Source organism: Ischnura elegans, chromosome 2 (genome assembly GCF_921293095.1).
Source record: "Ischnura elegans chromosome 2, ioIscEleg1.1, whole genome shotgun sequence".
In the NCBI taxonomy this organism is placed as follows: domain Eukaryota; kingdom Metazoa; phylum Arthropoda; class Insecta; order Odonata; family Coenagrionidae; genus Ischnura; species Ischnura elegans.
In genome coordinates this window covers 141,648,072-141,653,385 of record NC_060247.1, presented here as the reverse complement: position 1 = coordinate 141,653,385, position 5,314 = coordinate 141,648,072, and the positions used below count along the sequence as shown (strand labels likewise).

The 5,314-nt window shown below is 33.6% G+C and overlaps 2 long non-coding RNA genes across 9 annotated transcripts; both read right to left on the bottom strand.

The window, feature by feature from the left end:
• Window positions 1-935: 935 nt before the first annotated feature.
• On the bottom strand, window positions 936-4,216 carry LOC124154718. 8 transcript variants are annotated; one of them, XR_006863995.1, is made up of 5 exons: window positions 2,559-2,819; window positions 2,355-2,477; window positions 1,689-1,860; window positions 1,105-1,609; window positions 936-977 (listed from the first exon to the last, which is right to left on the bottom strand). It is a non-coding gene; the product is annotated as an uncharacterized LOC124154718 (long non-coding RNA). The 8 variants fall into 8 exon arrangements; XR_006863990.1 differs by lacking the exon at window positions 936-977 and adding an exon at window positions 4,074-4,216 and having other exon boundaries at window positions 997-1,609; window positions 2,559-2,723; XR_006863993.1 differs by lacking the exon at window positions 936-977 and adding an exon at window positions 3,851-3,875 and having other exon boundaries at window positions 997-1,609; window positions 2,559-2,723.
• A 160-nt stretch (window positions 4,217-4,376) lies between these two features.
• On the bottom strand, window positions 4,377-4,639 carry LOC124174171. The gene is made up of 2 exons (XR_006868890.1): window positions 4,603-4,639; window positions 4,377-4,495 (listed from the first exon to the last, which is right to left on the bottom strand). It is a non-coding gene; the product is annotated as an uncharacterized LOC124174171 (long non-coding RNA).
• Window positions 4,640-5,314: the final 675 nt, after the last annotated feature.

The following is a 5,314-nucleotide window of genomic DNA, read 5'->3' as shown; positions in this document are numbered from 1 at the left end:
CATGTATGTAATACTAGAACCATCTGCTTGCCAATTTTCTAAGAATCATGACAAATAATCCGACTGCAACTGCATTTAATTCAGCACAGAGCAAATGCATTCCAAATTACACCCAGACCATTAACAATTAAAATACTTATTGAGATGAATTTGCTGGATAGAAAAAAAAAGCTGGCACATCGTAATCACATCCTTATATTATAATAAAATTCACTACAATCTCCACAGTTCAGTAAATCACATAACTATTTACAATTACAGTCATATAAAGTAATGTTTGATCATTAAAACGGAAAGTCATGGGCAATAGAATATTTTTCCAGAATAAATAAAATAAAATTTTGTTGAAATAGTTGTACAATTTGATCAAACTAATTTCAAAACAGATGCACATAATTTAAGGCTTTTAAAACATCCATTTAAAGGTGCACTGCCATAATGTCTAGACTTTAAGGAATGATGATTTTTCTAATGCTGGCAAATGTAGCAGTAAGGTCCACACAACAGGTATCACCCTCATGATTACAAATCCAGCCTGCCACTTAATGCATAGTATCCTGTCCCGGATTAAGAAGAACAGTTTTTCAAATAGTTCATGATTATCCACTGCACCAGGCTGCTAGAAAACATAACATATAAATACCATGAGACAAAGTAAACCGAAGAGTTAACAATGTAATTAATTGAACAAACCATTCATTTTGAGATGCACAAGTATGTTCATGGGAAATCAACATTCAAAAGGTAAAAGTTCTGTTCATCCAAGTTATCATTATAGGTCAGTGTATAGAATACCCAACAACACTTATACCATGATCCCGAAAAAATCAGAACTATGTAATTGTGTTTGTAGTTAATAGAATAATATCTTCAAATAAATGGATTGTACTAAACATCAATTCCATACTTAAAATCATCAACTTCTAAATATACTGATATTCCTCCTGATGTAAGATCCTAATAAAATCCTTGCAAACCTGAAATACAATTAAAAAGACTATCGGAAACAGTACATATTACATAATTTCCAAGGATTGCAGATTGCAGTAGTCTCACACATTATCCAAATATGTAAAATAAAGTTGAAATGCCATTCACCATTACCATATGCCTGCAAAATGACAAGTTCACAGCAATGCATAAGGCCTCATATACTCCAATAGCATATACCAGTTCATGCCATTAGAATGTATTTTCCAGTTCTCAAACTCAACCTAGAAAGAATAAAAATATTTAGCTCAAAAAAGGGTGGGAAAACTAAGCACATAATCATTATTGAAATAAGTTCTAACACTCCCACATGAAAAAGACATTTCCTATTTTCAGAAAGAAGTTATGTCTCAGATATTAATCAAATTTAAGAATAAAGTCAAAATGTCATTTAACATTACATTAGCCTGATACATGAAATCCTGATCATAGCAACAAGTATTCTATCATGTTCTCAAGTAACTCAAGCCCATTAATGCCAATAATGAAGAAGTTCCCTGTTGTTCTCTGCAACCCAAAATTTAAAAAGAAATTACCCAAAAGGGGAAAACTGGGCAAATAATTAATAAATCAGTAACATTTCCCCCTCTTATTGACCATATAACACAGCTACTTCCGCCTGGAAGAAAAAAATAAGGATTAGAATAACCTTGGAAATACATACTATAGAAAGGGCTATGAAAGAATCATTTACTCACACATGTGTTCTCCTGAGACATCTCCTCAAACTTTTTTCAAAAGTGTTTCCCGTGACACTCTCACTTGCTTCCTTAAATTCTACAGATATCAATCCGCAATTCACATCATTTTGAAAGGTCCTATCAGTAGCATTTCCCCCTCTTATTGACCATATAACACAGCTACGTCCGCCTGGAAGAAAAAAAATTGAATAACCTTGGAAATACATATCAATGAAAGGGCTATGAAAGAATTATGTACTCACACATGTGTTGTCATGAGACAGCATAACCAAAACTAGTCGGCAATAAAGTGTGTGTTTTTGTAGAAAAGCTAAGTAATTTCCTTCCAATTCCATAAATAATGGAATTCTACAAAGTAAAGGCCTCAACGATTCAGTGCATTCCCTGACTCATGTAAACAAGGATGGTTGCCAAACCTTCTTTGTTTCCGAAATGATGGCAATGTCAGAAATAAATTTTAGCATGATAATTTTTTCTCCATTTACATTCACTCACTAATCCTCTTCCTTATTGTCATGGATGGCTTCATCCAGGTAAATGCTTAAAGTTATCAGTGACAAGCACAGCCTTGTCTCACTACCTTCCAAATTCTTGCATTATAACAGCTTTGCCCTGATTTTCTCTAACTTAAGAGACAGATTAGAGACAGCTTATCAAACTTACTTCACCAACGTTACCAAAGATAATCGGACTTCACCATCCCCACAGGTCAAAAATACTAAGATTTTCCTAAAGCAATGTCCCTGATGGGTATCTCATTTGCTCCACCATTGAAGACAGATCAACCTAGAAGAAAGAAAATAATTATAAGGACATCCTTGGATACATTTCGAAAAGGCAAGACAAATGAAAAATGCACCTACTTACTCATGCTTGCCAATCATTCATCTTCATAGACTGTTTCCACAATGTTCCGAATGAGACTCACTTGCTCCCAAAGTTAACACAGATGTTATTCCATTCTTCAAATCATTTAACAACTCTCATGGCTAACATGTTCACAATTCACCAAACCATAGATGACAAAGGAACCTAGGAAAGTGATAACATGTCCATATGATAATAATAAACTCTCATTGAATGCTTATTAATTGTCTAAAGTTGAGGCCTATGTTAATTAGTTAGAAATTGTAAATATTGCCAATCCCATTAATGAATGTAATACTAGAATAATCCGCATGCAAATATTCCAAGAATCACAGCAAATAATCTGACACAGTGATGTCAGTGTGCACTCAGGTGAGCCTTTAGGTACATTAAAGATTTTACAAATAACTACAGAATACCGCGCTCATGTGTTAATTTTAATGGATATATTATGGGTTGAAATGCACTATAGATACAGGGTGGGGTACAGACATAATGGGTATTAGATGAAACGAAATGATTAATACCGAGCTAAATGCAGGAGATTACCCCGAAAGGAAAGATATGGTGCATCTCAATATGCAGTCAAACTATACTAATAATGTTGCATTGACGGAGAGAGAAATAAATCATCCAGGCTCATCATAATCACATTCTTATATTATAATTCACTACAATCTCCACGGTTAAGTTAATCACAAAACTGTATCTATATTCACAAAAGTCACATGAGTGTGCACTGATCATTAAGAGGGATAGTTATAATATGTATATTATCATCCTGGAATAAGAATAACTGTTCTTCAAGTACCTAGTTCATCAATAACCATTGCACCAGGCTGCTAGAAAACACAACATATAAAAACCATTATAAAAAGTATACCAAATGCCAGCAATTCCATACTTAAAGTCATCAACTTCTTAAAATAAACTGATATTCTCCCTGATGTAAGATCCAAATAAAATCCTTGTGCACCTGAAATAGAATTACAAAGACTATTTGAAACAATACATGCTACATAACTTTCACAGGTTGTAAAATCTCACATATTAACCAAACATGAGAATAAAGTTAACATGTCATTCAGCATTTGCCAGCTATATGAAAGGCTGTTCATAGCAATATATAAGGTATCATATTCTCAAATAACACAAGCTAGTTCATGCCATTACTAAATACTACCCAGTTCCCAAACTAATCCTACAAAAATATTTTGTAGCCTATAAAAGGGTGGGAAAAATGTGCACATTAACATTATTGAAACAAGTTCTAATTCTCTTACATGACTTACCATTTTTTTAATAAATAATCCTCATAAGGCAACCAACTTCTTCCTTAAATTCTCCAGCCATCATTCCATAATTCAACTGATTTCACCATCACTCATGAATACCGTGTTAATGCCTCAACTGACCATAGATCATAATTCAACCTAGAAGAATGATAATAATGATATGAACACCATTGGGAATATGTTGCAATGGAACACAAGATGAAAAAATGTACCTACTTACATATGTGTGGTTATGAGACAGCTTCATAAACTTTTCCGACAATGTTCCCCATAAGACTCTCACTTGCTTCCTTAATTTCTCTATCTACATTCTACAATTCAAATGATTTTACCAGCTCTCATAAGTAACATGTTCACACTTCACCTGACCATGGATCATATATCAACCTAGAAGAATTATTAGAATTAAAAGAACAACCATGGAAATATGTAGCAAGGGAAGGACTGGATGAAAAAATATATCTACTTACACCTTTATGGTTGTGGAACAGCATCTATGACTTCTTTCAATAATGTTCCCCCAGGAAACTGTCACATTGTCCTTAAATTATCCAGCAAAATTCTACAATTCCAATGATTTTAACAGCTCTCATGAGTAATATGTACACGCTTCAACTGACCATAGACCTTAGTTAGTTCAACCTAGAAGGATGACAATAATGATAAAAACAACCTTGGTAATATGTTATAAATTTATAACAATATTTTGCGATTGCAAGGGAGGACAATGGAAAGAAACATCTACTTACACCTGTGTACTTATGAAACAGCTTCCAAGACTTAGGCAGTATTCCTCATAAGACTGTCACTTGCTTCCTTAATTTATCTAGCAGTCATTCCACAGTTCAAATGCTTTCATGAGTACATTTTTATTTTGTTGCTGCTTCACCTGACTAGCTCATCATAGTTCAACCTGAAAAAATGGCAGAAATAATAGGAACAACCTTGGAAATAGTTTGCATAGGAAGGACAGGTAATGCCTGCGAAAAGCAATGCTCATCACAATAATATCAGATTATAAATTGTATGTGGTCATTTTCATTAGGCTTCACCGTATTGATTCACATCCTACAGTGGGTAATCTATTAACACATATAATGATTAGTATCTATTACAATGTTGAATATTTATTACTTTTTGCATGAATTTGGCCATATAATGTTCAACTTTTGCACTAATCCACAATAAAATGGGCTGATGTTGTTGCACCATTTACACAGTAAATGAATGATAGCATAGATTTAAGGTCTATTTTTCCCACACTACTGTTACACTCTCAATAACTTAACCTCACATAATACCACATGTCCTTATTCCCATGAATTCAACACACAATGACTGCACTCAAATAACTGTCAAATAATTGAACTGCCATATATTGATATCCCTATAGCCCACACTTAAATTAAATTCCTGTCAATAGACCCTTCCTTTAAATGAAGATATACTTTGCGACATTCT